The sequence below is a fragment of the Argopecten irradians genome, chromosome 14 (assembly GCF_041381155.1).
Source record: "Argopecten irradians isolate NY chromosome 14, Ai_NY, whole genome shotgun sequence".
Lineage (NCBI taxonomy): Eukaryota > Metazoa > Mollusca > Bivalvia > Pectinida > Pectinidae > Argopecten > Argopecten irradians.
The window spans coordinates 9,259,391-9,279,328 of record NC_091147.1 but is presented as its reverse complement, the minus strand read 5'-3'; the positions used below and the strand labels follow the sequence as shown (position 1 = coordinate 9,279,328).

Sequence of the window (19,938 nt, the reverse complement as noted above, 5' to 3'; positions counted from 1 at the left end):
TCGGAATCAGTGTTTTAGATGTGGTAAGTGGGTATTCCGTTATTTTCAAGAGCACGTTAATATCACCTGTCAGGCAAAAATCAGCCCAATGTTTCAAATGTGGCAAATTCGGACATTTCTCACGGGCTTGTTTTTCAAAGCGCCCAATTTCGGACCAATCAAACCAAAATCATAAATCAAAAAGTAAATTTCACAAAAGCAGGGACGCAAAAACGCATGTCAGAGTTCATCTTACGAAAATCAATCGTATGTGCATTTCCATTTTTCGGACCTTTCTGACTCAGAATTCACAAAAATAAACAAAAGAAATCAAATTCAAGTACAAATTGTACCACAGATCAAAAGCAAAATTGGCACAAATGAAAACGAGCTGGAAATTAAAGAGCTCAAAAGCACCAAAGAAAATCTTGAAGCTGAAAATGAACGCTTGAAATTAGAACTAAACGAGAATCAAACTTATACTAATGAGTTAAGAGTCAGCTTTGCAGAAACGTTTAATTTTGTATCAGAGTGAACATGAGCGTTTAAAAACGGGAGAATGCATTTTTTGAAAAAAGAAACGATGATAAATCTGGTCAAATAGTTCGTCTTGAAAAAGACATCATCACAAATACAAGGAAACAATCGCTAATCTTGAAAGCAAGATTCAGAATTTTGAAAGAGAAACTTCGCTTGTAAATTCTCAAACCTCTCGACAAAATTGTCAAAATTACGCACCCTCCAATCATAACCAACCATTTCGGCCAAATCGAAGACGAGGAAATTTTGGAAATCAATTCGGCTATTATTAATTTTTAGCGGTTTTGCTTAACCCATGCTTAAGCTAATTAATTATACTTCTAGATTTGAAGGAGTCAATGAAAACCAATAACAGTCTCTTGAAAACAACAGTATCCACTTTTTATTACATGTGTGTTAATTTGATGGACAATCTATTGAATGAACGTTATACAGTTGAGAAAAGCCTAGGTGTATTTAGATTATCAACACTGACTTGTTTGACAAATAATTTAGACTCTGGGACAGAGTCTTCCTGAGCGAGAAGGAAGTTGTCATAGAGAAATTTGAGATGTTCTTTGTTGTTATATAATTGTATATTTTACCTATAGATGTGTTGATCAGTTTAAAATCTACCCTAAGGCATTGTGGTCTTACTTTTGTGGAGTGACCACCAATTACATATAGTATTCACATGTCAAAGTGTTTATAAACTTCCTTGAGGCAATGGTGTCATTGATAAGCTTAAGTAGATATATTTCATATCAAACTGTCGATATATTGTCAAGTCGTTTAATTGTGATAATATCTTTATGCTATTAATCTTGATTACATCCGGGTTTACCTATTGGACAATGGTCATTTTATTATAAAAAAACCCATGTCTGATTTATGAATATCAGTTGGATTTCCAACCTTCAAGGCGGTCACTACGGATATTTCTTGGATTACCAGATAGTGAACTGTGTGTGAACATTATTCCAATTCTGAACTTTTATAAGGTGGATCGCCATCTACGGACAACTAATTCGGTTGTCTACATATTGGATTACCAATACGAGTGAACTTTCATTTTATTTCTATGTAATGTGCCACATATGTTTGATATATGAGAAAGAAATACAATACAAGAGAAAATCAAATTCCACTTGAATTCTTCGTTTTGTGTGTCCATGCAATTTATATACTCCAACGGTCCGAATTGAAAGTGAAAAGAACACACATTTTCTTTATTAAAAATGTATCAAACATTATTATACAGCATTTAGAATATTTCCATTTAAATCACATGCATCAGTCTTATCCGTCTCCATTCCGGCTTTAATTACTCTGATAATAGTTTTGTCTGCTATACAACATCTATAGAATTTTATCAGACATAACTCTATTATTTAAAGTAATCATTTTAAAGATTTAAAACTTAATTAATTTATTAGACTATTAAGAAGAAACAACAAGAAAACTTTGACAAACCATTGACTTCAGCATACATAATACGTGTACAAAAGGGTGTTAAGAAATGAATTAAATTAAAAAGATATTAAAAAGTATTTAAAAGCATTAAAAAGCCATACTTAAACCCAACATATTATCGCGTTCGATTTACTTTTGCGTATTCCGTGGGAGATTGGAGTACGCGGAAATAAATCACCACGAATTTTTTTTTACATACGTCACGTACAATAGAGCGTGTTACCTGTAAATCGTGAAATTTGATTGACGTAAAAACGTCTTTTGGGCATGAAAACGCAAAATTAAATCTCCTTGAAAATATGTTGGATTAACAGTAGTTGTGAATGTGTACTATGTAACCATCGATTTCCATTTGATTGACGTAAAAACGTCTTTGGGCATGAAAACACAAAATTAAATCTCCGTGAAAATATGTTGGATTAACATTAATTGTGAATGTGTACTCTGTAACCATCGATCTCCAATTACTAATTATATGATAAATGTAATATTCATATATATATATATATATAAAAACATTTGTACTTAGTTTCCATATTAACAGGATAATACCTTAATCATCACGAAGTGTCACTTACATAGTTATAAAAGCGATGATATTCAACGTGTATACAATCAAACTCATCGTAATGATAGCTGCACCGAATAAATGTGGAAATTATGATGATTAATCCAATTTTTAATTCAATTATATTTTATAGATTTAATTTACTTGTCATTGAAAAGTTAATATGCAATTTTAATTAATTATCAAAAATGTTAGCAGTTTGTCCTTGTGGAAAAGGAATTTACATCTTTATACAGTAGCTGTGTATATTATAATGCAACGAACGGAAAACTCATAACAATAGAAAATAGATAATGCCTCTAGTATATATTTCTCATTTACATAAGGCTTAAGGTTATAATCCAAACATTCGGTTCATGTCGTGTCAATCAGAGATCTCAATCAAATAATGATATAATTGTATTGGATATATATCCTGAGAATTAAAGTCAACTCAAACTGAGATGTTGTCATTTGAAGGTCAACATCATTACAATCACGATCGTTAATTGATAGGCACTTAATTTAGTTAATTGGTCTTTGTTTATTATCTGATTTTAATATTATTACAAGAAAATTACATATGTATTTATTCTGACCTAAAAACCGAGTGGATTTTAGACAATAAAAATTCAAAGAAAATACGATGATTCAAAAAGAGTACTTGTTGACTATGGCTAAGCAATTTGGACCTATAACATTATCATAAAGGTTCTGGTTTGAATGAGACTTTGTACATTTGATAACATAGTAGCCTATTCCGTTTTTTGTTGATTGCAATGTTATCTCCCTACAGATCATCAGCCGAAAATTTTGACAGTAAAAATTACTCATCACTCATATTTTATGTCAAGGACGCCATCAGAACCAAAATATCCAGAAAAATTCATACAGGAAGAATCGCAATCTTAAATAAGTCTTTTATCTTAGAAGACAAAGGAATAATTTCATGTACGCCCAATAAAACGGTTTGTTTATAGTTTTTGATGATGCTACACAGGTGAAAAATTTATGTTTCTCTATCAAAAACAGGAGCAGGCGAATTAGTATTTTCCCCAGTTACAGACATTACTTACTTTGCACCATTACCACCATTAAAAAAGTTTGACCTTTTGATTTTACTTAAAGATAAAAATATTGAAAATGATTTATTGCGTTCCGAAAAAAAGAAGTTTTATACTTTTCCCTATATGGAATGAAATGCTGATTGTGCGTCGACCAAAAGCAAATAAGAATGTTAGACACACATTTACATGAGTAAACCTCAATTATATTGTTCAAATCATGAGTATTGTTTATGCTTTGTCAGTTGTGGAGCATCTTTAATTCTTCTTATGAGAGTGTCGTGCCTGTCTTGAATCTGTCTATATTTGTTGAATTATTCAAATAATGTTAAAGTCTTTTTTGAACCAATCGTTTCAAGTGAAAAAAAACGGTTACATAAAGGTCGATCATAAATTGGAAGGCGGGTTTCGAATTCTGAGTTGAAAAGTGCTTAATGTGGTTATAATAAATGAAACCTTACTGCATTCGATTGTTGTCCATGAACTATTCGACTCATCTCAACTGGGAAATTAGTTTGGTTAGTTCCATCCTCTTTTTTAAATAGAAAATCTATTCCATTTCCTGTCTACATATTCCAGCGTCAATCTCAAGCATGCTTTTCATCATATACCGGTACCAGCATAACATGACCTTGTCAATATCCTAAAATTAAGGATGCTGGATGTTCCAGAGTGCTTTTTATTTACATCACATTAAAAATTTAAAGCTGGCAGCCATGGCAACAACAGTAAATACTAGCGGATACTTTTGGTATAAGTTCAACCATATCATCACAAACAAGAATGGCATTTAGTATTCTATGACATTTCTGACCAGCCTTGTTGATTCTCTTATCATGAAAGAGGGGTGAAGGGCTGACGGCTCCTACATAAACTTGTTAAGTTTGTGGGTGTTTTGTATAGGACCGGTTGAATTACTCTGGTGATATTCAACGTGTCTACAATCAAACTCATTGTAATGATAGCTGCAACGAATAAATGTGGTTATTATGATGGTTCATTCAATTTTTAATTCAATCATATTTCGTAGATTTAATTTACTTGTCATTGAAAAGTTAATTTGCATTTAAAACATTAACTATTTGTCCTTGTGATACAGGAATTTACATGTTTTGCTTTAAACAACAATAGCTGGGTATACTATAACACAACGGAAACTCATAACAATAGAAAATAGATAATGCCTCTAGTATATATCTCTGATTTACATTATGCTTAAGGTTATAACCAAGACATTAGGTTCATGTCGTGTCAATCAAAAATCTTAATCAACTAATTACGCAATACTGTATCGGATATAAATCATTTGGTTAATGTCAATTCAAACCGAAATTTTGTCACCATCTCTACAAACTCTATCGTTAGATTGATAGGCACTTAATCTAGTTAATTGATCATCAAAAAGGTTTGTTGTTTAATATTATTACTAGCAAATTACATATATGTAGTTATTCTGGCCTTGTAACCTAGAGGAAATTACACAAAAAGAATTAGAGAAACACAAAATGATTTAAAAAGAGTACCAAATACTTGTTGACTATGGCTAAGCAATTTGGACATATAACAATATCATACAGGTTCTACAGGTTCTGGTCTTTGAAGAAGATTTTGTACATTTGATAACATAGTTGCCTATTCCGTTTTTGCTAATTACAATGTTATCTCCCTACAGATCATCAGCCGAAAAGTTGACTGTAAAAATTACTCATCACTCATCTATTATGTCAAGGACGCCGTCAGAACAAAAGTATTCAGCAAAATTCATATAGGAAGAATCGCAACATTAAATAAGTCTTTTATCTTAGAAGACGAAGGAATAATTTCATGTACGCCCAATATACCGGTATGTTTATAGTTTTTAATAATGCTACACCGCTGGTGAAAAATTGTATTTTTCTCTATCAAAAGCAGAGCAGGCGAATTTGTATATTCCCCAGTTACAAACATTACTTACTTTGCACCATTACCACCATTAAAAAGTTTGACCTTCTGATTTTACTTCAAGATAAAAATATTGAAAATGATTAGTTACGTCCCGATAAAAAACATTTATGGCACTTTGCCCTATATGGAATTGAATGCTGATTGTGCTTCAACCAAAAGCAAATAAGAATATTAGACACACATTTACATGAGTAAACCTCAATTATATTGTTCAAATGATGAGTATTGTTTATGCTTTGTCAGTTGTGGAGCATCTTTAATTCTTCTTATGAGAGTGTCGTGCATGTTTTGAATCTGTCTAAATCTGTTGAAGTATTCAAATAATGTTAAAGTCTTTTTTGAACCAATCGTTTCACGTGAATAAAAAACAGTTACATAAAGCTCCATCATAAATTGGAAGGCGGGTTTCGAATTGTGAATTTAAAGGTGCTTAATGTGGTTATAATAAATGAAACCTCACTGCATTCGATTGTTGTCCATGAACTATTCGACTCATCTCACCTGGGAAATTCGTTTGGTTTGTTTCTTCCTCTTTTTAAATATAAAAGCTATTCCAGTTACTGTCTATACATTCCAGCGTCAATCTCAAGCATGCTTTTCATCATATACCGGTACCACCATAACATGACCTTATCAATATCATGAAATTAAGGATGCTGGATGTTCCAGGGTGCTTTTTATTTACATCACATTAAAAATTTAAAGCTGGCAGCCATGTCAACAACAGTAAATACTTGAGGATACTTTTGGTATAAGTTCATCGATATCATCACAAACAAGAATGACATTTAGTATTCTATGACATTTCTGACCAGCCGTGTTGATTCTCTTATCATCAAACAAAGGGTGAAGAGCTGACGGCTCCTAGATAAACTTGTTAAGTTTGTGGGTGTTTTGTATAGGACCGGTTGAATTACTCTGATGATATTCAACGTGTATACAATTAAACTCATCGTAATGATAGCTGCACCGAATAAATGTGGTTATTGTGATGGTTCATTCAATTTTTAATTCAATCATATTTTGTAGATTTAATTTACTTGTCATTGAAAAGTTAATTTGCATGGAAAATGGTAAGTGTTTGTCCTTGTAAAAGAGAAATTTACATCTTTATACAACAATAGCTGTGTATACTATAACGCAACGGATTACTCATAACAATAGAAAATAGATAATGCCTCTAGTATATATCTCTCATTTACATAAGGCTTAAGGTTACAATCCAAACATTCGGTTCATGTCGTGTCAATCAGAAATCATAATTAAATAATCATATAATACTGTATCGGATATAAATCATATTAGTTAATGTCAATTGAAACTGAAATTTTGTCAGCTTGAAGGTCATCATCTTTCCACTTTATATCAGTACTAGCATAACTAACCATGTCAATATCCTGAAATGAAGAATGCTGGATGTGCCGGAGTGTTTTTTTATTTACATAAGAAAGCTGGCAGCCATGTCAACAACAGTAAATACTCGACGATACTTTTGGTATAAGTTCATCGATATCATCACAAAAAAGAATGGAATTTAGTATTTTATAACATTTCTGACCAGTCTTGTTGATTCTCTTGTCATCAAACAGGAGTGAAGAGCTGAAGGCTTAACGCCCAGTGTCATTTAAGGATGACTTTGGTGTATGTAGTGTGGTGTTACGTGTGTGAATATATGTATGGGAAGCTGTGGTATATTCGTGTATGTACTGTATTACGTGTGTGATAATCTGTATGGGAGGCTGTGGTATATTCGTGTATTTAGTGTGTTACGTGTTTGAATATCTGTATGGGAGGCTGTGGTATATTCGTGTATGTAGTGTGTTACGTGTGTGAATATCTGTATGGGAGGCTGTGGTATATTCGTGCTGTGTCTCTCTACAATGGTGGAAACTCTATCCTATTGTATAGTGCTATCACAGTGAATCATTCCGACAGAGACACCGGACAGCACATTCTATCCGGTCACTGACTAAAGATTATCTAAATTTAGCAAAAGGAAATTTCTATGACAGATTGAATTACATGTATATGCATACATAACATGCGTTGATATGAAGGTTGATGATGACAAGGATATCATAAAAAATATCTACTGCTGAATTTGCACTCGCCGCTGGTTATGATGGGGCACTATACATTGCAGACTACAGCTGGATAAGGCAAACGTCAATGAAAACTGACCCCCTATAATTTATACCCGCGTTGAAGATTTTGAAGTAGCAACATGATACAGCATGGATGGAACATTTTATTAGAATCACCAAGATATGAAATTGTCATTTTATTGTACAATAGAAACCTTATAAAACAGTAATTGTTTAAGCATATATTAGATAAGTAAGGAATATGTTAACGAATTGTATAATAATATTATGTTTTAGTTCGATAAAAAACATTTATATCATACATGTACAAAAAATACTAAGCACATATATAGGATCTTAAACGAGTGTTCATTTCATATGAGAGTCTGTAAAACGAGTTTTATTTTTTACGGCTTATGTGCTGATACAGACTTGGTTTATGTTAAAAATCATTGAATAGATTGGCATTGCAGTCAAACCTGTCGCTGCCCAAGGGACGTAACTGTATATTATATCATCTAGATTAGGGCCATTCTAGGGACGTAACTGTGTAACATATTTCCTAGAAATGGGCCGCCCCAGGGACGTAACAGTATAACATATTGTCTTCCATTGTTTTATTTTTTTCTTCAAAACATTATTTCAGTACACTGAAAAAAAAGTTGTTTAAAAAAGACGTAAATGTATAACATATTGTCTAGATAAGGGCCGACAAAGGGGCGTAACTGTGTAACATATTGTCTAGATAAGGGCCGACAAAGGGACGTAACTGTGTAAAAATATTATCTAGAAAAGGGCCGACAAAGGGACGTAACTGTATAACATATTGTTTAGATAAGGGCCACTCAATGGACGTAACAGTAACATTTTATGTGTATCTAGAAATGGGCCGCCCCAGGGACGTAACAGTATAACATATATTGTCTTCCATTGTTTTATTTTTTTCTTCAAAACATTATTTCAGTACACTGAAAAAAAAGTTGTTTAAAAAAGACGTAAATGTATAACATATTGTCTAGATAAGGGCCGACAAAGGGGCGTAACTGTGTAACATATTGTCTAGATAAGGGCCGACAAAGGGACGTAACTGTGTAAAATATTATCTAGAAAAGGGCCGACAAAGGGACGTAACTGTATAACATATTGTTTAGATAAGGGCCACTCAATGGACGTAACTGTAACATTTTATGTGTATCTAGATATAGGCCACCCAAGGGACGTAACTGTATAACATATTGTCTAGATAAGGGCCACTAAAGGGACGTAACTGTAACATTTTATGTGTATCTAGATGAGGGCCGCCTAAGGGACGTAACTGGATAACATATTGTCTAGATAAGGGCTACCCAAAGGGACGTAACTGGATAATATATTGTCTAGATAAGGGCCCCCAAGGGACGTAACTGGATAACATATTGTCTAGATAAGGGCCACCCAAAGGACGTATCTGTGTGACAAATTGTCTAGATAAGGGTCGCCCAAGGGACGTAACTGTATAACATATTGTCTAGATAAGGGCCACCCAAGGGACGTAACTGTATAACATATTGTCTAGATAAGGGCCACCCAAGGGACGTAACTGGATAACATATTGTCTAGATAAGGGTCACCCAAGGGACGTAACTGTATAACATATTGTCTAGATAAGGGCCACCCAAGGGACGTAACTGTATAACATATTGTCTAGATAAGGGTCACCCAAGGGACGTAACTGTATAACATATTGTCTAGATAAGGGGCCACCCAAGGGACGTAACTGTATAACATATTGCCTAGATAAGGGCCACCCAAGGGACGTAACTGTATAACATATTGTCTAGATAAGGGTCACCCAAGGGACGTAACTGTATAACATATCGTCTAGATAAGGGGTCACCCAAGGGACGTAACTGTATAACATATTGTCTAGATAAGGGCCACCCAAAGGACGTATCTGTGTGACAAATTGTCTAGATAAGGGTCACCCAAGGGACTTAACTGTATAACATATTGTCTAGATAAGGGCCACCCAAAGGTCGTATCTGTGTGACAAATTGTCTAGATAAGGGTCACCCAGGGACGTAACTGTATATCTTATTGTCTAGATAAGGGTTACCCAAGGGACGTAACTGTATAACATATTGTCTAGATAAGGGCCACTAAAGGGACGTAACTGTAACATTTTATGTGTATCTAGATGAGGGCCGCCTAAGGGACGTAACTGGATAACATATTGTCTAGATGAGGGCTACCCAAGGGACGTAACTGGATAACATATTGTCTAGATAAGGGCCACCCAAAGGACGTATCTGTGTGACAAATTGTCTAGATAAGGGTCACCCAAGGGACGTAACTGTATAACATATTGTCTAGATAAGGGTCACCCAAAGGACGTAACTGTATAACATATTGTCTAGATAAGGGCCACCCAAGGGACGTAACTGTATAACATATTGTCTAGATAAGGGCCACCCTCCCCCACCCAAGGGACGTAACTGGATAACATATTGTCTAGATAAGGGTCACCCAAGGGACGTAACTGTATATAACATATTGTCTAGATAAGGGCCACCCAAGGGACGTAACTGGATAACATATTGTCTAGATAAGGGTCACCCAAGGGACGTAACTGTATAACATATTGTCTAGATAAGGGCCACCCAAGGGACGTAACTGTATAACATATTGTCTAGATAAGGGCCACCCAAGGGACGTAACTGGATAACATATTGTCTAGATAAGGGTCACCCAAGGGACGTAACTGTATAACATATTGTCTAGATAAGGGCCACCCAAAGGACGTATCTGTGTGACAAATTGTCTAGATAAGGGTCGCTCAAGGGACGTAACTGTATAACATATTGCCTAGATAAGGGCCACCCAAGGGACGTAACTGTATAACATATTGTCTAGATAAGGGCCACCCAAGGGACGTAACTGGATAACATATTGTCTAGATAAGGGTCACCCAAGGGACGTAACTGTATAACATATTGTCTAGATAAGGGCCACCCAAGGGACGTAACTGGATAACATATTGTCTAGATAAGGGCCACCCAAGGGACGTAACTGTATAACATATTGTCTAGATAAGGGCCACCCAAGGGACGTAACTGTATAACATATTGTCTAGATAAGGGTCCACCCAAGGGACGTAACTGTATAACATATTGTCTAGATAAGGGCCACCCAAAGGGACGTATCTGTGTGACAAATTGTCTAGATAAGGGCCACCCAAAGGACGTATCTGTGTGACAAATTGTCTAGATAAGGGGTCACCCAAGGGACGTAACTGTATAACATATTGTCTAGATAAGGGCTGCCCAAGGGACGTAACTGTATAACATATTGTCTAGATAAGGGCCACCCAAGGGACGTAACTGTATAACATATTGTCTAGATAAGGGCCACCCAAGGGACGTAACTGTATAACATATTGTCTAGATAAGGGCCACCCAAGGGACGTATCTGTGTGACATATTGTCTAGATAAGGGTCACCCAAGGGACGTAACTGTATAACATATTGTCTAGATAAGGGTCGCCCAAGGGACGTAACTGTATAACATATTGTCTAGATAAGGGTCACCCAAGGGACGTAACTGTATATCTTATTGTCTAGATAAGGGCTGCCCAAGGGACGTAACTGTATAACATATTGTCTTCCATTTTTTTTTTTTTACTTCAAAACATTATTTCAGTACGCTGAAAAAAAATGTTGTTTTTTTATATGCATGTACATGTATTCAGCAAAAAACGAAGTTTGATTATAAAGAATAATAACTTTTTTCTGCCCTGCATATGTAACTTATCTTTATTATAAAAAAAGTTTTTTGGGTGTCTCCCTTGAACGGCTTTATAGGCAGATTTTACTGTAACGTGTATCAATCTTTTTCATCATTTTTTTCAGTAGTACCTTAAGACCTTCCTCACATATATACATGTATTATTGATATATGTTTCATACATTTATCATTAGCAGATAAAGAACCTAAATTCTAAAATTAATGCAAAAATATGCACTTACAGAAATTAATACTTTTTGTATGTTTATTTAATATCAATAATTAATCAAGCTGTCAAATATAAAATCTTCGTGTACATTAATCAAAAACGAAATAGCAAGCTTACAAACGTCGACTTCCTCAAATAGATATTTAGAATTTACAAAATACAAATATGTAAATATTTTTCTCTAAGGGTATTTAAATATACATGTATATAATAATCTTATGTGTATTGTCATGAAAATTGGCTCGCGCATCTCAAGAAATTTTTTTTCATTATTTTCTTGTGATGTATTAATTTTAAGTGAGTTTCAATTTAAAAAGTATATACTGTACGTGATTAATCATTAATTAATCATGCTGTGTTTATTATGGGTTTGAAGAATTTCTAATAAAGAATGTGACTATCTAAAGGAGGGTGTTCAAGCCAATGTTAAAAAATCCCATTGAAACTGCCCACTGCCAATTTCCTTTAAACTTTGAATATCGAAACTACTACTATTACTTTAAAATAATACTACGTTTACCTTTTGTGATTTTAAAAAGGCCCAAAGGGCCTGAAATCTGTGTGTTCATTTTTATTAAAACTATCTGCACATACATGCCAAAAGAAATTATTCTTTGTTAAATAGTCTACATATTTTATTCATTAATCATTAAAGTAGATCGTATTCTTTATATCTGAGTCATTTCATTTAGATTTTAATGGACAATTTTGATTAAAATAATCATTTTGAGATTTCAAGAAAAACAATTTTGGGAGGAAAGGAGAACAAAATATTGCTCTGTTAATTGGTGTGTCTATATTTTTACCCTGCATTTAAAATACATTTTCTGAATACATGTATTTGTAAATTAGAGCACATCTAGTTGTTAGGCTTATTGACACTGTAAGGGAAAATGCGAAAATCAAAAAGCACAAATTTCAGAATATGTATGTTAGGTTACAAAATTGTATCTCTATTTGTTGTTTTATACCTATGGTCAAATATTGATTTTTAGGAAACTTTCTCTGGCACCATTTCAGCCTCTGAAATGCTATTTTCCAAGATTTTATTTTTTCTTTGAAAAAAATATTTGTTATAAGATTATGCTAAATGCATGTTTTTAAGATAATATAAAAGTGTAGACAAAATCGATAAGATGCCAAATATATGGAGCAAACCCAATACCCTTAATTTTTATTCTGCCAAAAATTTGAAATGTTTTGCTTGAAAAATCAATTTGAAGTCAAAATAATTAGTAAATAACATAAATCGGTATGAAATAAAGTATCTGTCATTAACAAAATCAATATTTGAAAATTCTAAAAAGTTCAAAAGGTGAACACAATGGGTCCCCTTGACAAATACCCAGTATTGTTAGAAAACACCATTTATGTCTTTAAAAAGGACAAAATAGATAAAAAGCACTTATAAAGTAGTAAGAACCTAGATCTATAACACTGAAAAATTTGAAGAAAAAAAAATATGATTATGCAGCCCCACCTTTGGCATTGGTTTAAACAACCATGTACTTATATATTAATCCGTCTCCATATAAACAACGTAAACTACGGGCAGCACTGCAGTTAAATAAATTATTAGAACTTATTGCTTAGTAATGAGGCTTGAAAAGAAAATGGTGCAAGGATTGATTAACACATAACTTAATATGTTTCTTATTAATCCCATGAAAAAAAGTAACAAATAATAAGATAGTTGTTGTGGAGAATGATATTGGGTGCAAATACGCAGGAATCCAGTAATGTATAATCATAAATAATTTATCGGACTCAGAATATGTTATACTAAATAATGAAGAGGGGTCATGGTTCACTATATCCGAGGTATTATGGAAACTGTCAAATGTTTTCTGTCATCACATGTTGAAATGATGAAATAACGTTATACGTAGTTAACTAAACAATAACGTATTTTACAATAAATTGTGACAATGGGACAATTGTACTCATATTTTTTTAAAGTCGGTTACAACACAGGACTGTCCTCCTAACGCCAGTATTCTTTGAAACGCTTAACTTTCCCTATAAAGTTTAACATGTTTTCAGTCAGGCTGATGTCAGTTTGAAATAAAAGTTTAACTACATAATGATATCTATACGTCATGTGTGATTGAGTGATATTCTAGGTGTGTTTTTTAAAATCCAATCTAAATCTGAAGTTAACATATAAATACATCCCAAATGGCAATACTCAACAAACACAATGAGATGGATGGGACGAGAATTCCCAGAACTATCACTATGTTAATGTAGGCAATACAGCGGCGATAAACTTGTAACAAGCATTTATAATTTTACCTGGTCTATCTAGCTTCGGTCTGTTGCACAGGTGGTAGGGTAGTTCCCGTGAATCAGAAATAAAAGATTGGAAAGTTCGACCAATACACATATTTGTGCATTGGTCGAACTTTTAAATCTTTTATTTCTAATTCACATGAACTAGCCTACCATCTGTAGTCTGTTGCCTAGACGTTGTCGTCTCTTGACCTCCTTTAACAAGTCAAGATCGCATTTTTCTTGATATTACAATATTCTTAATTCTATTTTATTTTGTTGTCGTTCGGTGGATTTTTCTTCATTGCTATTTACACACATCATCACATTATTATTTATAGATCATTGATTTTCCACCATTGTGTTTCTCTTTAAAACTTTACATTTATACTTTACAAAGTCTCACAGTCTTATATAGTCTCACTAAAAACAGGATCAGTAGTTTGTCTGCTAGCATGAAGACTTTATATACATGTCGGTTGAAGTTTAACGTCCAGGTTCTTCCAATGTTTATTTAGTCTAATTTTGAATTGGTTAATGGTTACATCCCCTGATAAGTTATTCCAATCATTGATCACTCTGATGTTGAAGGAGTTTTCTCTTAAGTTTAATCTTAATTTTGAGCTCGTGTCCTCTAGTTCTTCTTTTTGTATCTATTTCAAAAAAGTCTTCTATTTCAAAATTTGTCGAATCCCTTGAGTATCCGAAATGTTTGAATCATATTCCTTATCATGTAAACAATTTCGTTGAATTGAAGGACCAAATAGTTAACTTCCAAGAATACATACCTATTTACTAGTGCCGTGCTGTTCCCATGGTTATTATTGTCTTGACAACTACTGTTATCACTATGAAGAAAATGAAGAAATCTAATTTTGTGCTGCTGAAGACAGACAGTAATATATATATATACCATGATATCGTTATCGTTAAAAATATAGTCGGGTCCATACATTTAATTGTGATGTGATGTGAATTTTGTTCAACATTTCTTCTAAAACACACGATTCTACTCTCCATCTACTCTCCATTGTCTGGGTTCTCAAGTAAAAATATTATCACTTTATTCCAATCGTAAGTCCTATTGGGTTTTTTTTATTTTATTTCTTTTTTTTTAACATGTCGTAACAGCTTGCTTTCAATCGTAAGTCCTATGCTTTTTTTTAGTTTTCCTGCTTTTGGACATCTCGTGACCGCTTTCTTCCAATCGTAAGTCCTTAATGGTTCTTTTTTTGTTTTTGAACATTTCGTGACAACCTGTTTCCAATCGTTATGATTCGGTGCCTGAAGGCAGCTCAGAGGAAAAAAATCTGTACCAAAAATTTCCTTTGAAGACTACAGAGAGAGCAACACCCAACTTCAAAGCCGCACAGTCAACCACAGTGTACCGTTATACGGTTCTTTTGATGTACATCAAAGGACTAAATTACCTGTTCTGTTGCCTCCAGATTTACTATGACTAGTCCAGGGGTGTAGAGATTGTAAGTGATCGGAACCCCTGGAGTATCGAGAATGCATTCGGTACCTTTCACAACTTTATCATCATAAGAAGTAATGACCCGTGACCTTGAATGAAGGCCAAAGTAATCTATATATCGAACAAACTTGGAACCTTCTAGCATTCAACAGGCGCAATATCGATCAAAAGTCAAGGCCTCGTTATTTTTTGATGTTTTAGAATTATATGTTTCTAATAACTTAAAATTGTGCTAACGTTTGAAATAAGAGAGGACTTAGATAATTCCCTTGCCCAATACCAATTAAAACTTACACTGAAAATCTTTTAAAATAAAATGGACATTTCAATGCAGTGGGAAAATTTCTGGTTCTTCTTTTTCCCCGCGACTTTGTCAGACCATTTTCTCGAAAACTATAAGTCGGATCACCATGAAATTTTGTGAGGTCATTTCTGGTGACATGCAGATGTGTCAACCGGTTTAATTTTTTTCAGACCAGCATCCAAGATAGCCGCCACAGCCTTTCATTGTTCAAAATAGAACTGCTTATAGATATTTAACTACTGGTCCGAGTGGCGTAGCTAGGTCTGGATAGGCCTGCATGCCTGGGGGTCGACCCCTGCTCAGGGTCCAGGGGCCTGGGCCCCCCCCCCCCCCCCCCCCCCCCCCAGAAGCTGACGGGGAAATTGATACAATGTAGTAACCATTTTACTTCTATGGTAACTTTTAACGTATATACCAATGGTTAAATGCAGGTCACGATATTTAGGTGATAACCATGCAAAACTGTGGTGATTTTATATACATATATAATCGTACTATACTAGACTTCCCTGACAAGTGCTCGAACAAAAAACACGGATTTTGGCTGTAAAAATTAAAATAGTAAGCAATGGGAGAATTTGGTGTTATTTTAACTGATGAAAAACTTATGGCGAATATTTTAAACAAAATTAAAATTAAGTTTACGTGTTGGTTTGTTTATGACAGCGAATCAAAGACCAATGTCAAAATGGCGTAAATTGCGTAAGAAGGGACCAGTTCTCGACCACCTCAATAAAAAAATTGAACATTGTATATATGACCTATTTTTTACCTATTCTGTTCTATTTCTAACAATTACAACAACAAAAATTATTTTCTAAATCAACAATCTGTTCATATTCGACAAAAATAAAAGTAAACTATTTTGTGAGTAGACACCGAAAATCATGGATTAACATGCGTTTTAACGGGGTGGGAAGTGAACCAACATTGAAAAATTCACTTTTGGCCAAGAACATGTTGCAGTTGCTATTTTAGTTGATTTGATATCATTTTAATATAGTTATGTGTTTTTAGAATATTTCTAACTTTTCATGCGATGTTGTTTATTTTGGTATTCGTAAGTGTTTCCCGATTCAAAATCCACATTTGCTTGATGGATTTTGGTGAAGAAGTCTAATATTGTCTTCGACAAGATTCAAACATAATCAAATTTAACAACTTGGTAACCGGAAATATGTAGACTATTCTAATAAATTTCCAGAATGGCCAATCTTCAAGTCTTTCAAATGTGCACAGTTATGTTAGGCATACAGTTGGACATATCATATGTATTTATACGTTATTTATATTTTGCAGCGTTACTTGTATTCAAATGTTGTGATTTTTTCTGACTGTACAAAAATGTAAGTCAGATAATTGTTGCTACGCCACTGTGGTCCGATTTGCCTGGAATCGGTTTCAATATGTAGTTTCAATCAGATTCTAAACTTTTTAAAGTGAAAAATACTATATATATTTGAGTTAAAGAACAAATTTTGAGACTGTTTCAAATTTTCTAAAACAATTAAGAGTTATCTCCCTTTATTCACTTTTCAGCAGGGATCCGTTTTATGTCCAAGTTCATTTTTTGTTGTATTTTTAAGTTATAGATCATATTGTAACTAGGAACATGGTTGATAAAACTATTTTGAGGTCATTTTATGGGCAACTTTTGCAGACCAGGAACCAAGATGGTCGCCACAGCATGCAACTAGGTCAAAACTGAACAAAAAGGAACATGGTTGAGAACACAAATTTAATACAATTATAGACATTGCTGTGCCTAAACTTTTAATGATGTGACTTTTCAAAAAGTAGTTTTCTTCTGCGATATAAAATTTATTAACAGGTAAAACAATGTCACGTCATCATTCAGGAGAGGTCACTCTTGTCAAATTAGGCTCTGTAGAGATTGGGGGAAGTCACAATTAGATGTTGTTATCAATGGTGATCGTGTTTGAAATCTCATTGAACTCTCTAAATTTTGCATGGAACATATAAACCATTTCTGATATTAATGATAAAAACAACACATTCTTTAAAAACAGGTTTAATCATCCAAATAGTAAGATGTACAAAAATAAGAATATGAGATTAATGCAGTAACACGTCAACAATCAAAAGCATGAACAATATCGAAAGCAATTAGTAAATGCCAAATTAATTAACTTGCAGATTATTCTTAGTTCTGGTAATTACTTCTTATAATAATGAGATGTATTCATTTAATTGATGAGTAAACTAACAATACAATTTAGAATTAATATTTCAAATTGGTCCTCACTCTATAACATAACTATGTCAAGGCCAGACAATAGATTTGCCACACAGGCTCCACACACAATCCTAAGGCCAAAAAAATATGTCTGTCTAGGGTTACATTGGCAAAAAAAATAGGGTTGGTAGGTCGGCATGTTGGTTTTTTTTTTTTTTCACTCTAAAATAATGGCCGGAACCGGAGTCTGAGATCGAAATCGCAACTTTTAATAATTTTTTCGTAGAAAAGGGGGAAAAAATTAGGGCCGGGGTTAAAAATTAGGGTTGGTCGTGTTACTCTAAACAGACATTTTTTTTTATTTGGCCTAATGTGTGGTTTCTACACCTGAACTGGTTAACCTATAACATTTGAGAGAGTCGTCTGCTCTTGTTGAAAGTGTATCTAATTTATTTTTTAGACTAATGTGTCATTAAAGTGACATGACTTTCCGACAGATTATGACGATAGTGATAGTAACCCCTAGAATTCCACACATAAACGAATAGGCACAGATGTGTGATAGATATGAAAACTGATGAAAGACAATGAATTGGAAATATTTTAGACTCTGTTAACAGCCTGCATATCACAAGAGACTAATACGAGGGACAAGCACAGTCCCACAATGCATAATATAGAAGTGAAACATGTCATTTGTAACACAAGTACCGTATTTGATCCAATAATCGACCCATCCCTAAAAACACCCTCCCCATTTTTGAAGCCTAAATTTCACTAACCTCGAATTAAATGCCAACTGAAAATATGGAAACCATGCAAGTTTCTTTTATTTACTTCTTTTGCTAATTGATTTATGACTTACTTTGAAAAGTAATAGTTAAAGTAGCTCTATTAAGGGCCCCCTTACTTTTTTCCATTTTTGAACCACTCTGGGCACTTAAAGGGTCAAATACGGTAAGTTAAAAATAACAATGTAGTCACATAACACACATTTCAAAGGCAAAGTGAGCATCACAAAAGGTAAAAGACAATAAGTAAGTGTAAGCAATTATCAGCAGCTGGAATTCATTAATAATTTAAAGGGACAATTCAGTCAAAGAGTACATTAAAATTGCACATATTTCGGAAACAAACCAGTTTTACTGTGATATGCCAGAAAAGCCCACACTGTAGTGAAATGCATGTGAGTTGTTCAAACTTGCTTACTGTCCGCCATTCCACGTCGTGGTCGGATGTCTTGTATGCCAAACCCTGGCCCTTGTGTGTGTAGTAAAGAATCTTTTGTTTAGAATTACTCAAATCGTTCTTATTCTGACATTAGTGTGTTTCCCTTATTAGATGCATGTTCTTGTCTAAAAATAATTTCATCAAGTCCTCAGTGGTTATGCATTGCATTTATGCAACGTGAGTGACTTTGGCTCGGGGTATAGGTATAGCGTACATGTTGTACCTGCTTAATTGTATTGATCAACAATTTGTAATTTGAACGGTACCAATCAAAATACTTAATAATGCCATGGAATTTGTCAATACTTCTTATATGTTTCATAAGGAATGTAGAACAATACATTTGTCATATTTTGTTTCGTTGTTATGTAATAGAATTTGCCTCACTGAATTGTCCCTTTAAATTACATTTTAATAGGCTTTTGCAAGCATCATATAACAATCGGAACTAAAAGAAAATGTGACAATTGCGTTATTAGTTACAACTGTAATCCTAAAATCTAAGCCAATCATATTTTGGTGGATTTTGAATAACACAATAAATTTCTTAAATATATAACTTTATACAGTATATAGGTCTAAGGAGCAAGACTGATATATTGTTTATAAACTGATGAACACTAAGTAATCATGACGTGAGAATTTTGAGATAAGAAGGAGGTATTTATAGCTAGCATGGGACTAAAAACAAAAGCCTTCGGTAATCACCGAGTATAAATAAGGTATCTAAACCATTCATATCATACACAGGTTATTTTCCATTATGATGGAAAAATGTGGGAAATTAAATTCACCTGACGAAATTCCTCAATAGCATAGGTGACAAATAGGTAATATAAAATGTAAATATAATCAAAA

General features: G+C 33.7%; 1 pseudogene; it reads left to right on the top strand.

The window, feature by feature from the left end:
• Positions 1 to 19,938, top strand: part of LOC138308258 (uncharacterized) — a 465,904-nt pseudogene that overhangs the window by 167,327 nt on the left and 278,639 nt on the right.